Source organism: Mirounga angustirostris, unplaced genomic scaffold (genome assembly GCF_029215605.1).
Source record: "Mirounga angustirostris isolate CCGP_5_RB_7025 unplaced genomic scaffold, mMirAng1.0.hap1 SCAF_12, whole genome shotgun sequence".
Lineage (NCBI taxonomy): Eukaryota > Metazoa > Chordata > Mammalia > Carnivora > Phocidae > Mirounga > Mirounga angustirostris.
In genome coordinates, this window is record NW_026991720.1 from 21,661,096 (window position 1) to 21,677,030 (window position 15,935).

A 15,935-nucleotide genomic window follows, 5' to 3' on the forward strand; every position below is an offset into this window, starting at 1 on the left:
GGTATTAGATTGGGATCCAATTTCGTTTTTTCTGCATGTGGTTATCCAGTTTCCCAACGTCATTTGTTGAAGAGACTATCTTTCTCCACTGAGTGCTCTTGGCTCCCTTGTCAAGTGTGTGGTGGTCTACTTCTGGGCTCTCTATTCTGTTCCATTGGTCTGTATGTCTGTTTTATATACTGTTTTACCGACTGTAGCTTTGTAGTAGTTTGAAATCAGGAAGTATGATGCCTCTGGCCTTGTTCTCCTTCTCCTGATTGCTTTGGCTATTCAGAGTGTTTTGTGTTCCAGACAAATTTTAGGATTTTATTTCTGTAAAAAAAAAAAAAAGTTGGAATTTTGACAGGAATTGTAATGAATCTAGAGATGGCTTTCGGTAGTATAGACATCTTGAATATATTAATTCTTCCATTCCATAAATATTAGGTATCTTTCCATTTGTTTGTACCTTCTTCAATTTCTCCCATCAATGTCTTGTTATCTTTCACTGCACAGATCTTTCATATCCTTGGTTAAATTTATTCCTAAGTATTTTATTGTTTTTTGATGTTTTGATATTTTATTGTTTTCAGATGTTTTGTTGGTGGTGTATAGAAACACAACTGGTTTCTGTATGTTGATTTTATATCCTGCAACTTTACTGAATTCATTGATTAGTTCCAACAGTATTTTTGTTGTTGCTGAGTTTTTAGGATTTTCTATATATAAGATCATATCATCTGCAAATAATGCAAATAATGACAATTTTACTTCTTTATGATTTGGGTGCCTTTTATTTCTTTGTCTTGCCTAAATGCTCTAGCCAGGATTTCTAGAGTGGTGACAGTAGGCACCCTGTCTAGTTCCTGAACTTAGAAAACTTTCCCTTTTTCATGTTGAATATAATGTTAGCTATGGGTTTGTCATATATGACCTTTATTATGTTAAGGAATGTTCCCTCTGGGCGCCTGGGTGGCTCAGTTGGTTAAGCGACTGCCTTCGGCTCAGGTCGTGATCCTGGAGTCCCAGGATTGAGTCCCGCATCGGGCTCCCTGCTCGGCAGGGAGTCTGCTTCTCCCTCTGACCCTCCCCCCTCTCATGCTCGCTCTATCTCATTCTCTCTCTCAAATAAATAAATAAAATCTTTAAAAAAAAAAAAAGGAATGTTCCCTCTATCCTCAATTTGTTGAGGATTTTAATCATGAAAGGATGTTGTATTTTGTCAAATGCTTGTTCTGCACCTATTGAGATCATATGATTTTTATCTTTAATTCTACTAATACAGTGTATTACATTTGTGTATGTTGACCCATCCTTGCATCCCAGGGATAAATCCCTCTTAGTCTGTTTAATGTATTGTTGAATTCAGTTTGCTAATATTTTTTTTGAGAATTTTTCTATCTATATTCCTCAGGGATATTATTCTATAGCTTTCTTTTCCTGTAGGGTTCTTATCTGGCTTTGGTATCAGGGTAATGCTGGCCTCATAAAAAGAGTTTGGAAGTGTTCCCTCCTCTTTGATTTTTCAGAAGAGTTTGAGAAGGATTGGTATTAATTCTTTGAATGTTTGGTAGAATTCACCAATGAAGCCATCTTGTCCTGGGCTTTTCTGTGTTGGGAGGTTTTTGATTACTGATTCAATCTCTCACTTGTTGCTGGTATATTGTAATTTTGTTTCTTCCTGATTCATTCTTGGTAGGTTGTATATTTCTAGGAATTTATCCATTTCTTATAAGTTGCCCAATTTGTTGGCATATAGTTGTTTCCAGTAGTCTCTTATGATCCTATGTACTTCTGTAGTGTCAGTCATAATGTTTCCTCTTTCATTTCTGATTTTGAGTCTTGTTTTTTTTTCCTTAGTCTTGCTAAAGGTTTGTCAATTTTGTTTATCTTTTCCAAAAAACAACTCTTAGTCTTGTTGATTTTTTCTGTTGCCTTTTGGTCTCTATTTCATTTATTTCCATTCTGATCTTTGTCATTTCCTTCCTTCTGCTAACTCTAGGCTTAGTTTGTTCTTCCTTTGCTAGTTCCTTGAGGTGCAAAGGTAGGGTTCTGTTTGTTTGAAATCTATTTTCTTAATATATGCATTTATATTTGCATATAAATTGCATACAATGTCAGGCTCTGCACTCAGTGGAGAGTTTGCTTCTCCCTTTCTCTCTTTCTCCCTCTGCCCCTCTCCCCACTCCTGCTCACTCTCTCAAATAAATAAAATCTCTTAAAAAAAAAAATACTTGGCATGACTTCAATCTTCTTAAATTTGGTAAGACTTGTTTTCTGTTCTATCATATGGTCTATCCTGGAAAATGCTTCATGTGCACTTGAGAAGAATGTGTATTTTGCATCTAATCAATGGAATGGTTGGTAAATGTCTGTTAGGTCCCTTAGATCTAATTGTATCATTCAGGTCTATTGTTTCCTTATTGATTCTCTCTATGATCTATCCATTGCTAAAAATGGGGTGTCAAAGTCCTCTATTATTATTGGATTGTTGTCTATTTCTCCCTTCAGATCTGCTGGTATTTGCTTAATATATTTAGATGCTCCACTGTTGGGTGCATATATATTTACCACTGTTATATCTTCTTGATGAATTGACCACTTTATCGTTATATAATGACCTTCTTTGTCTCTTGTTATTGTTTTTGGCTTAAAGTATTTGTTTTCTGACTGTTTTGTATTTCCATTGTTTCTTTTCCCTCTATCTCCGCCTACCTTTGTAAATTGGCATTTTTCCATGGTGGTATATTCTGTTTCTCCCATCTTTATCTTTAATGCATCTGCTCTAGGTTTTCATTTTGTGGTAACCTTGGGGCTTGCATAAGACATCTCATAGATAAAACAGTCCATTTTAAGCTGATGGCAATTTAACTTCAATCATCTACAAAAGCTTCACTCTTTTACTCCCCCCCTTTTTATATTTTTGACCTCTTTACATTGTGTATTTGTTAACAAATTATAATAACTATAATTATTTTTAATACTCTTTTCCTCTGACCTTTATACTATAGTTAAGCGATTACAACATCCTATTGCAGATTTAGAATTTTCTAGGTCTGACTGTATATGTACCTTTACCAGTGTGCTGTTTTATGTTTTCATGTCACTAATTAGTTCCTTTTTATTTCAGCTTGAAGAATTCTTTTCAACATTTCTTTCAAGGCAGGTCTAGTGATGATGAACTCTCTGCTTTTGTTCGTCTCTGAAAGTCTTTGTTTTTCCTTCATATCTGAAGGATAACTTTGCCAAATAGACTATTTTTGGCTGGCAAATTTTTCTTTCAACACTTTGAATATGTCTACCCTCTCCTGACCTAGGGTTTCTGCTGAGAAATCCACTGATAGCCTAATGACACTACCTTTGTAGGTTATAATCTTTTCTCCCCTGTCTGCTTTCAAATTTTGTTCTTTATTCTTGAGTTTTGACAATTTCATTATAATGTTGTCCTGGAGAAGGTCTTTTTGTATGGGGATACTAGGCTAATTTAGGAGTGCCTGGCTGGCTCAGTCTGAAGAACGTGCAACTCTGGATCTTGGGGTCATGAGTTCAAGCCTCATCTTGGATATTGAGATTACTTAAAAAAAATAAAAAACTTTAAAAAAAAAAAAAGGGCTGATCTATTAGCTTCATGTATTTGGATGTCCAGTTCTCTTCCCAGGTTTGGGAAGTTCTAAACTATTATTTCCTTAAGTAAATTTTCTATTCCCTTCTCCCTTTCTTCTCTTCCTGGAATCCCAGTTATTCTAATATTTGGCCTTCTGATAGAATCCTATAGATCACATAGGCTATCTTTGTTGTTTTTTTTTTTTCCCCCATTGTTTCCTTTGTTTGCCTCTAACTGGGTTATTTCAAAATTTGTATCCTCTAAACCATTTATCCTATTTTTAACTCATTTGACTCCACTACCGATTCTCTCTATTACATTCTTTTTACATCATTTATTGAGTTCTTAAGCTCTGGAATCTCTGGTTCTTTTTATAATTTCTACCTCTGAAAAAAAATTCATTTTAATCATGTATTTTTTTTTTCAAGATTTCATTGAATTACCTTTCTGAGTTTTCGTGTAGCTTGCTAAATTTCTTCAAATAGCTACTTTGAATTCTCCATCAGCTAGATCACAAAATTCCATACCTTTGAGCTCAGTTTTTGGAGAATTACTGCTTGCTTTTTGTGACGACCGGTTTCTCCGATTTTTCAGGTGCCCTGTAGCTTTGCATTGCTGCTTTTTCATTTGAAGTAGCAGGCACTTCCTGAAATCGTTGCCAGTTGCTTTCAGATGGGGCATTCTGTTTGATGGTGGTGGTATTATCTGGGGTTTCATCTACCTGCTCCACTCCTCCTCTTGCCTCAAGCGGCAGGATTCGTAACCTTTTGTCTTCTCTGGGTTTTTACAAGTCACCCAGCGGGCTATGGGAAGCTGTCTTTTCTTTTCCAGAAGGTGGCGCTATAGCTCAAGTTCGTGGTTTCTCCCTGGCCCACATACTGCGGCCTGTTTTCCGAGCCCTTTCTTTGTTTCCAGGAGCTTGCTCTTGCAGCCATACCTGGAAGCGTGCACAGGGAATTGCTGCAGAGTGAGCGCAGATGTGGGCTTAGCACTGGAGGCACTGGGGTGCCTGATGAGCGGGTACTCCCAGGGGCTCATGGGCAGACTTCGTGCCCAGTGCAGTCAGCAGGAAAGATGTCCCATGTCTGCCTCTTTGCCCATCTCCTCCCTCCCCCGCCAGTCATGGGGGTCCTGCTTCAGTACTCTGGGTGCTGTTGGAAATAAATGGGTTTCTCCAGCCATGTCCTGCACAAGTGGGGTAGCCAGGCATTCACTCACTGCTATCCTTCTCCCCCATAAGAGAGGTCACCACCACCCCTGGATGGATTAGCCCCGCAGCGTTTCCTTGGGGGCTAGAGGGGGAGGGGAGCTGGGAAAGTTTCTCTTACTGCCCCCTTTGCTACGACCAAAAAAAATTTTTTTCTAGAATGGCGTGCTGGAATTTCCTCTCAGGAAGGCTGGACTTTTGCAAATTCTCTCCTGTGCTTGGGTATCTGCCCTGGTCAGCACTCTCCAGCCCCCCTTTCTCCGCCCCCTTCCCCCATGGCCAGAGGAATCTGGGCAGGTTAACTGGCTTTCCTGGCTCCACAGCCCATACGGAGGTCTGTCTGCCTCTTACTGGATGCACAGGTAGGTGAGACTTCTTCTGGGTCCCTTGGTGTTTGTATAGCAAAGGATCCAACAATTCCCACAAAGGTGCTTTTGTTCATGAATGGCTGTCTTTTCGTGTTAAAAAGCGGGGGATAAAAAGGGATATGTTACATGCCACTATGTGCCGACATCACTTCCCCGCGGTAATGTTCACTCTTTATGATCTGTTTCATATGTAAAGAAAATAATATGATAAGGAGTGTGACAGCTATTAGAGCTTCTCACTTTGTGGGGACGTAAGAGGATGATTCTTTCTGGGGTCTTTGTGGTTGTGCGGGGGCCAGAGCATGTACGAATTGTAGACTGTGGGGCAGAACTTGGAGTTGACTTTGAGACAATCCCTGGTGAGTTTAGGAGGATGATATGGATCACATTTTAAAGGGATAATTCCTCCTGCTGCATGGAACCACAGCGCCCAATTAGAGAGCTAGTAATGGTGAGACATGGTGGTGAGCTGAATGACAGTAGGAGCAGGCAAAACAAACAGGAGTGGGATTTGGGGAAATGTGTTTTGCAGGTGCATCTGACATGCAGAAGGCTGGAAAATGGGGGCTGAAGGAAGGAGAGGGATTGCAGATGATTCTTATGCTTTTGGCTGAACAACTGAATATACGATGAAGTCACTTAACTGACATGGGGGCAAATGGAGGATTAAAGGCTTGAAGGAAGGAAATGAAACTAATTTCTTTCCTTAGTAGCTTTAGATATCGCTGTGCACATGTTCAATAAACCACTGGATAGACAGCCCCATCTCTCAGGGGAATGTCCGGGGCTGGACCTGTGTATATTTGGGAGTCACTAACATAAATGATAAATAAGCCAAAGGACTTATTCATGACTCTATCATCTAGAGAGACTATAGATAGAAAAGAAAAGAAATGAAGGTAGGAGAAAAACTGGGCTAGTATGTGGTCATAGAAGCCAAAGGAGAAAGTGTATTTGAATGCCGTTAAGAGATTGAGAGAGATGTGAAGCCATGATCAGATTTGACAAGTGCTCTGACCAGGGAAGCTTCAGTGGCGTTCTTGGGGGAGAGGGCACAGAAAAGGCATGTTCTGGGGGTTGAGGGGGGAATGGGAGAAAATGAAGGAAGAGATTAAAGGGAATTTTCATGATAAGTTTCACTCTGAAGAGGAACAAAAAATGGCCCGGAGTTTGGAGGAGACATGGTAAAGGCAGATCTTGTTACTTGTAGGATGGGAGATCAGTGGAGCATGTTTGTTTGCTGATACTGAGCAGCCGAGGAAGAAACTAATGATGCAGAGGATGAAGAGGTTAACTTGCCCTGAGGGAGAGGGGGGTCTGATCCAGGGCACAGGGGAGGGTGGTTCTTTCACTAGAAGGGAGATCCTCCGGCCACAGCAAAGGCAGGTAGGGGAGTTGGTTTTAATGATGCAGCTATGAGGAGATGCTCCTTGATTGTCTATTTTCATTGACTTAGGAAAAAGGGAAATGGAATAATGGTGGATGGAACCCAGTAAAGACCCCAAACTGCGTAGCAAAGAGATTCCCATGAAACAGTCAATAAACGCAAAGCAATCAACCCCAACATATTCCTTTGTTAACGTTAAGATTTAAGGGTGATGAGGGGAGCCTGGGTGGCTCAGTCAGTTAACCGTCTGTCTCAGCTCAGGTCATGATCCCGGAGTCTCTGGGATCGAGCCCCTTTTTGGGCTCCCTGTTCAGCAGAGTCTGCTTCTCCCTCTCCCTCTGCTCCTATCCGCTCTCCCCTCCTGCTCTCTCTCGCTTGCCCTCTCTCTCAAATAAATAAAATCTTTTTTTAAAAAAGATCTTAGGGTAAAGAATGAATCTATAAGCATGGAAGTGGAAAATAAAGCTTACAAACAAGGGTTTAGCTGGGATGGAATAGCTAGTATCAGATGAATTCTCTTACCAAAAACAAGGGTAAAAGTGGTACAACTAAAAACCTGTTTTAAATATTTGGAGAACATGTCATTCAGGCAGGGTTTGAGGGGCCATGATATGTGAGACAAGGGACCCACAGGGAAGTAGACCTCACAGTCAAGCAGGGGAAGAGAGTCCTTGTAGATAGAAGCAGGTAGAATTTACAGAATTTCCGTAATTCAGGGATGACACAGTTACGTATGTAGAAAATTCAAAAGAAACAACAGATAGACTATTATAGTTAATAAGTGCATTAGCAAGGTTATTGGATACAAGATCAATATTTAAAAGTCAATTGTGTTTTTATATACTAGCAACAAAAGAATTTGACACTGGAATTTTTGGAAACTAGGCTGGCTTCATATTCCACCACAGAATGTGATGTCAGAAAATAAGGGAATATTGCCTAACAAGTTTTGAGGGGATATATTTGCGATTTGGCAAACTTTCTTCTTTGGAGTGACAGACACTCTTAGATATGCAGTGTTGTTCCAGCTTTAACAGTGGTGCAATGAAGGGGTGTTCCTTGATTGTGGCTATTTTCCACTAAAAATTACTTGATGTTGTACTTCAGCCACCTGCAGGATAAATCAAGATAAAGAATTCATGAGGGGCGCCTGGGTGGCTCAGTTGGTTAAGCGACTGCCTTCGGCTCAGGTCATGATCCCGGAGTCCTGGGATCGAGTCCCACATCGGGCTCCTGGCTCGGTGGGGAGCCTGCTTCTCCCTCTGACCCTCCCCCCTCTCATGCTGTTTCTCTCTCTCTCTCTCAAATAAATAAATAAATAAAATCTTTTAAAAAAATTCATGAATGATAGAGACATAGTTTGAAAAGACTGGCAGTAAGCATCAAATGATTTGAAAACAAATTACTGTAAGATACTATTAAGTGTATTTGTAAAATATCTTTAGGCATATGTACAAAATATAATTTTTAGAGTAACGAATGGAAAAAAATGGTAGATCAGTCATAACGGAAGTGGAAGGTAGAAAATAATTTTCTCAAACATAATACTGTTTTATTCTTGACGTTATTCATTCGTGTACAGCTCCCTAAATTTCCAGCAAGTGAACACACCCTTGCAGCCAGCCATCACACACATCAAGAAATAAAACCTTACTAGCACCCCAGGAAGTTAAACATATATTTTTTAATGAAAAATAATAACTAGTAGAACAAAAGCAAACGATATCCAACCTACCCCCCCAACGGTGTAATTACTATAGAAACTGCAATTCTGTAAATCAACAGAAGAGGGCGCCCTTGAACTGCAAAATGCAATCCGACGCGTAAAATCCTTATCTTTGCCTATTATTGCCGGTCCAAGAAAAAAAACGGGACATTTTCAGTGAATGGAAAATGGATGGCAGATCGCATCTAAACAAAGCCAATATATAAAAGGAACATAAATAAAAATCAAAACATTTCAGCTGATAAAAATTCCCTCCCCAACATGAAGCAGGATGAAATGGATGCACAATAACCAATCTGAATTAAGCATTCTTAAACATTTGAAGCTATAAAAAACACCTAGAGTCACAAATGCAAAAACTCAGAACAGGAATAGACCCCACCATCACCACCACCACCACCAAGCAAACAAACACAGGACAATATAAAACGAGTATCGCAGTAATGATGGAAGAGATTCTCTGATCAGCCAATAACGATCATAAATTCCCATCAAATATAAAAACAACCACTTGAAGGCACTGGAGAACAACCAAAAAGAGGCAGAAACTGGAGGACACTTGGAAGAAGAGCACAGTACTGGGTAAGTTTCCTGTTTTGATGACTTTTAGCCTGAGGGCAGCCCACAGTCCTTCTCCCTAGGGGGTGACAAAAACTGGGATGGAAACCCACAATCTTACTGGTCTGAAGAATCAAAGAGCAGAGTCTGAGGCAACCACAGTAGATATACAGATGGGAGTTATTATGTGTTGAGTTGTGTCTCTTCAAAATGCCTATGCTGAAGACTTAACTTCCAGTATCAGAATGTGACCTTATTTGGAAATAGGGTCACTGCAGATATAACTTATTTAAGATGAAGTCCGGGTAGAGTAGGGTGGGCCCCAATCCAGTATAACTGGTGTCCTTTTACCAGTGGGAATGGGGCCATAGCCATGCACCCAGGGAGAGTGACATATGGAGATTTGGGAAGATAAGTGCAGGAAAAAATTTTCAAAATTTTCTGAACATCAAAGAAAATTTTAAGAGCTAAGAGAACATACCGCACAAAGGAACATATTAAATAAAGCAAGACACTCAATAAATACAACATTAAAATAGATTTAAAACCCTCACTGTCTCATGATCCCAGGGTCTGCATCGGGCTCCCTGCTCAGTAGGAAGCCTGCTTCTCCCTCTGCCTGCTGCTCGCCCGCCCATTTGTGTGCGCGCGCTCTCTCTCTCAATTACAAATAAATAAACTCTTAAAAAACAAAAAACCAAAAAAACCCCTACCTGTCCCCTGTTTCAATATGTGTAAGTGGAAATTCACCTATTAAAAAGATTTTCAGATTCATAAAGCGCAACCCCACTGTGCTGTGTTTAGAGATACACCTAAATCGAAGTGATTCAGAATGGCTAGTGCTAGAGAATTGCAGAGGTACAGCAGGCAAATATGACAATAAGAAAGCAGAGGTTATGATCATGATAGCAGGAAATGTTGCCTTTGGACAAAAAGCATTAAATGAGATAGCAGAATATGTGGCTGGGGCGCAGGGGAGCACGGGCACCTGGCTCGGGGCCGGGGAGGTGGGGGAGCATGGGGGCAGGGCCCAAACAAACCAGACTGGGCCACCTGCCACTGACAAAATCCAAAGGCAGAGAGATGGTGGTGGTGAAATGAGAAAGGGATTTATTTCAGGGATGCCACTGCTGGGAAGACCGCAGACTGGTGTCTCAAACACTATGGGCAAAGTGCCCCCAATACTTCCAGGTTTATATAAGGAAAATGTGGGACAGGTTGGTGGGTACCTGCAGGTGGGCAGTAAAGATCAGGTTGATCACTGCCTTGGGGTCAGTCATGCAGGGTCTCGCTGGCTCAGGGCAGTCCTTGTTGCGTGAGGGGGTAGCTTTGTTTCCCTCCGGGGATGCTCGGCTCACAGGGTCTTTGCCTGACTTAGGAGATGAGCTGGAAAGAAGGACTTAAGCAATTAGAAAGTTTGAGGTCAGGATGGAAATAGCTGAAGTCCTCTTTCAGATACAGGATAATGCCAGGAACCACAATTCACAACAATAATACATCCGTTATGAATGTATATGACCCAAATAACATAGAAACTACGTTTATAAATCAGAAACTTAAGGATATACAAGAGCAATCCATAAAACTACGCAAAAACTGGCAGCTGTCACTTCTGGTCCAACACAGGGCACAAGTCAAATGGAAAAAAAAATGAGATTATAGAAAATTTAACCAGCATATTCCAACACATGGAAAAAATATATATATATATTCCATGTGTTGGAATATATATATTCATACTAATAGGATCTCACCACAAGGCCATGCCTTCTCAGAATCCTGAACCCTGCTGGTATGGACTGAATGTGCGCACCCCCCCTCCAAATTCATAGGTTGAAGCCCTACCCCACAGTGTCGTGGTATTTAGAGGTGAGGCCTTTGGAGATAATTAGGTTTAAATGAGATCATGAAGGTGGGCCCTGTTGATGAGGTTAGTGCCCTGATAAGAGAAACCAGCCAGCTTGCTCCCTCTCTCTCTCTCCAGCCTGTGAGGACACAGCAAGAAGATGGTCGTTCACAGGCCGGGAAGAAAGTCCTCCCCAACACAATCATGCTGGCACTCTGTTCTCAGACTTTCAGCCTCTCGAACCTGAGGGAATACATTTCTGTTGTCTAAGCCATCTATTCTATGATCTTTCTGTTATCGAGCGGACGAATACACCTGCTTAGCACAGGAGCTAGCCTGGGAGAATGCAGGGTAGTAGTAATGCACAGGCACCTTCTAACAGCAATGCTGGATGGCAGCTGATAGGTAAAAGAATTTCCGAGTTGCCGACGCTAAATTCCTGGTGAGCTGAGAGATCAGGGCACCCTTCCTCCACCCAGCCCAAACTCATAGCGTGAGGGCTGTACCCCCAGCACAACCAGTAAAGAATATGGGGGCCCTAATTGCCTTTGCTCCATCTTATAGGGTAGAAGTTTTACACCGAGAGAGGCAAGCCACATCCCAGCAGCCTACTCCTAAAGCAGGGTGTCACTCCAAAAGAAGCCAGTTCCAGAGATTTTGCCCAGGGGGAGAGGCAGTCCATAGCATTAGGGAGCATCCAAGCTCTCCCTGAAAAGAACTGACTGTATTTGAAACAGAGCAGGAGGAAATTCAATACTGAGGACACTCTCAAAAACAGTGGATACTTGGTGGTAAGCCACCAGGAGGAGGCTGGTGGCTCCATGAGAGCAACAAGGTCAACCAGAGGCCAGCTAACCTAACCAGAAAATCCAGGGAAAGACAACTACAAAGAACCCTCCTGAGGTCAGAACAAACCTCAAAGACCTGCCTCAAAAACAACCCCTGCAATGGGGCCAATTTAATCAGATCAGACTATGGAGCAATGTATACCCCAGGGCGGAAACAGTAGAGCAGTCAGCTGGCCCTTAGTCCAACAGCAGGCATCAGCAGAGAAAGAGAGTCCAAGGGAGTCCTGCAAACTCCTCAGTCCCACCAGGATGCCTGCACCTGCCCAAGGGTACACCCTCTGAGAAGCAACATCAGAGGCTTCACTCTTGGCGGGGACATAGACACCACTAAAATATTGCCACCAGTCACTAAACAAGTGGGCAGACAACAACATGCCCTGGAGTGGAAGGAAATCAGTATTGCTAACTGATCAGTTGCTACAATATATTATCTAAAATGTACAGTTTTCAACAATTATGGAACGTGCAGAGAGACGACCCATAAAGCAGTCATTATAAATATGTGTAAAGAGCTAATGGAGGGGCGCCTGGGTGGCTCAGTCAGTTAAGCATCAGCCTTCGGCTCAGGTCATGACCTCAGGGTCCTGGGATCAAGCCCCGCGTCGGGCTCCCTGCCCAGTGGGGAGCCTGCTTTTTCCCTCTGCCCCTCCATACCCCACCGATGCTCTTGCTCTCACTCAAATAAGTAAATAAAATCTTTAAAAAAAAAAAGCTAATGGAAACCATTTTTGAAGAAGTAAAGGAAGGAATGATGACAACGTCTTAGAGAAAATATTAATACAGGGGCGCCTGGGTGGTTCAGTTTGTTCAGCATCTGCCTTCAGCTTGGGTCATGATCCCAGGGTCCTGGAATCGAGCCCTGCATCAGGCTCCCTGTGAACAGGCTCCCTCTCCTGCCTGCTCATGCTCTCTCTCACTACCTCTCTCTCTCAAATAAAATCTTAAAAAAATATATCAATACAATAAATAAAAAACCAAATGGAAATTCTGGAGTTGAAAAGTGTAACAGAAATAAAACATTCACACACACACACACAAAGAAATAAAACATTCATTAGAGAGGTTTAACATTACATTACATTACAATTTACATTACAGCAGGCAAAAGAAAACAATTTTGAAGGTAAATTTATAGAGATTAATCGAAAGATTGGAGAGAAAAAAGTGACAAAAAGTGAACAGAGTCTCAGAGCTATGTGGGACACCATTAAGTATACCCACATACATATAGTGGGAAGGAGAGTAGAGAGAGAAAGGGGAAATAATGGCTGAATACTCCCCAAATTTGGTGAACAGCATCGATCTATAAATCCAAAAAGCTCAACAAACTCAGTAAAATAAACACAGATGCTGAAAGCCAAAGATAAAGAGAAAAATTTGTGTAAAATGTAAGATTAATTTTAGAGGAAGCCAAGTGAAAGGTTTATAGGAACTTTCTCTACCATGTTTGCCACTCTTTTGTAACTCTGCAATTATTCCAAATAAAAAGTTTTAAAAAGGCAATGAAGACCACAGACTGGAAGAAAATGTTTTGTTTTTAAGATTTTATTTATTTATCTTAGTGTGAGAAGCAGAGGGAGAGGAGAAGGAGAGGGAAAGAATCTCAAGCCGGTTCCATGCTGAGTGAGAAGCCCCATGCGTGGCTGGATCTCACAACCCTCAGATCATGACCTGAGCCAAAACCAAAAGTCAGACACCTAACTGACTGAGCCACCCAAGCGCCCTGAAAATGTTATTTTTTTAAAAATGTATCTCAAAGGACTTACATCCAGAGTTTATAAAGAACTCCTGCAACTCATTAACAAAAGATAATCCAAATAAAAATAGATAAATTTTTAAAAACGGATTATTTGGAGGGACACCTCACAAAGGAAGATACAGGAATGGTTAGCACAGGGAAAGGCATTCAACATCATTATTAATCAAGAAATGTAAATTCAAACCACAAGATACCACTTGACACCCATTAGAATATTGGTGAGTAGATGAAACAGTGGTGCTCTCCTTAACAACTGATGGGTGTATAACATGGTACAACCTCTTTGGAAAAATTTTGGCAGTTCCTTATAGTTAGATATCCAGCTATCAGGGACCCAGTGATCCCACACCTGAGTACATTCCCAAGAGAAACGAAAATCTATCTTCACAAAACTATACACAAATATTTATAGCACCTTTATTCATAATGCCCAAACCTGAAAACAACTCAAATAGATGACAGGAGAATGGATAAATTATGGTATAGACACAATGGAAAAATGGTCAGCAATAAAAGGAAAGATTACTGACGTTCACAACAGCATTGGTGAATCTCAGAAACACGCTGAGTGAAGAAGTCAGTCATACATCATGACTCCACTTATATGAAGCTCAAAAACAGCAAACTGATCTCTTGAGATAAAAATCAGAGTATCAGTTTCCTCTGGTATGAGAGGATTTACTGGGAAGTGACACAAAGGAATTTTGGGGGTGAAAAAATGTTTTATATCTTCATTTGGGTGTTAGTTTCACAGATTTGTACTGAGTTGGAAAAATCTATGGTTTTCCTCCTGTGTAGGTTAAAACCCAGTCTTCCCCTCCTGAGTTTCTCCAGGGTCTGCTTTACTCTCCTATAGGACATTCCCATAGGACACATCACTTCTTACCCTTCTGGTCACCAAATGTGTCGGAATTTTTCCCACACCAAGCAATTCTCCGCAACACCAACTGGGTAACCTACAGTGTAATTCAGTCCCACAGGGCTGCTCTCATCCCACTCCCATGCCGGCCACAAGAAGGATATCCACAACTTCTGTCCCACTTGGCTACAAATCCAACGTTCCCACCACACCTCCTCAGGTTTGATTAATTTGCTAGAGCGGCTCACAGAACTCAGGGAAACATTTACTTACATTTACCAGTTTATTAAAAAATATGATAAAGGATAAAAACGAACTGCCAGATGAAAAGATACACGGGACAAGGTCTCGGAGGGTCCTAAGCACAAGAGCTTCTGTCCCCATGGAGTTGAAGTGCATCACCCTCCTGGTGTGGATGTGTGTGCCAACCTGGAAACATGTGGGCGTTATGCTATTGGGATTTTATGGAGGCTTGGTAAGATAGGCCTGATCAGTTATTGACTCCATTTCCAGCCCCTCTCCCCTCTCTGGAGGATGAAGGGTGGGGATGAAATTCCGAGCTTCTAATCATGTCTTGTGGTCTTTTCAGTGACTGGCCCCCATCCAGGCGCCCACCAGAGTCATCTCATTAGAACAAAAGGTGCTCCTGGTGCTATTATCACTTGGGAATTTACAAGTATTTTAGGAACTCTGTGCCGGGAACTGGGGGCAGAGACCAATATATGTATTTTCTATTGTCTCATATATACGTTTGTCAAAAATTATTGAAATATGTGATAAAGATCTCTGCATATGACTGGATGCAAACTATACCTCAACAAAAGAGTCAAAAAGGAAACTCATAGCAGGGCGCCTGGGCAGCTTGGTCAGTTGGGTGGCTGACTCTTGATTTTAGCTCAGGTCATGATCTCAGAGTCGTAGATCAAGACCTGTGTGGGGCTCTGTGCTCAGCGGGGAGTCTGCTGGGGATTCTCTCTCTCTTTCCCTCTGCCCCTCCCCCCACTCACACGAATACTCTCTGAATAAATAAATGAATAAATAAAGTCTGTTTAAAACAAATTCATAGAACTAAAACTTAAATTCAGAAATATCTCTATTAAATAAGCCAAAGTTTGAAATACACTTTATTTCTGCCATTCTTCTGCTCGTTATTGGAGATAGCAACCCCCCCAGTCAGGGACCTTTCCAGGTCCTGTGGGGCCTAAAGTATATGTAATTTTGGAGATTTATTGTGAGCAGGAGAATACAAATTCATAGTTAGGAATGAGAACATTCATTTAAAATTTATAAAATAGAACAAATTAACAAATTGTAAAACTGACAAATACCACAAACATCACAGATCGAATCCAATATATTTTTTTTTATTAATTCGTTGTCTGACAAACCTGTTTTTTTCCATACATATTTTGGCTGCATGCTCTTTGCTCACCAGTTTATATGGCAGTGATTTTGTAATATCCTTTTCTATAGAGAGGAGAGAAAAATATTTTACTCTTCTAGTACGGCATTACATACATTTTAAAATTATATATATTCTATTTATTTATCATAAGTCTCTGTGTATTTTGATTGCTTATCAAGATGCATCAAAGGTTCAACTTCATCCACAGAAGTTGTTGCTTGTGGTTGGAAGTTCATGCCCTGAAAATAGTCCCATAAAGATGCATGGTATTTATAATTGGATATGCTGCATTACTGAGTATATTCCTGGTAAAGAGTACCTCTGTTTTGAGTAGGCATCCATGAGAACTAAATCCTTTGCTTGTAATTGCACATGTCTAACAACTGCAA

General features: G+C 41.0%; 1 protein-coding gene across 10 annotated transcripts in view; it reads left to right on the forward strand.

Moving 5' to 3' along the window:
- Positions 1-4,781: 4,781 nt before the first annotated feature.
- Positions 4,782-15,935, forward strand: part of TSGA13 (testis specific 13) — a 119,021-nt gene continuing 107,867 nt past the window's right edge. For all 10 annotated transcript variants that reach the window (XM_064574941.1, XM_064574942.1, XM_064574946.1 and 7 more), the window contains exon 1: positions 4,782-5,152. The gene's annotated coding sequence lies outside the window, so the exon portion shown is untranslated. The remainder of the gene's footprint in view (positions 5,153-15,935) is intronic.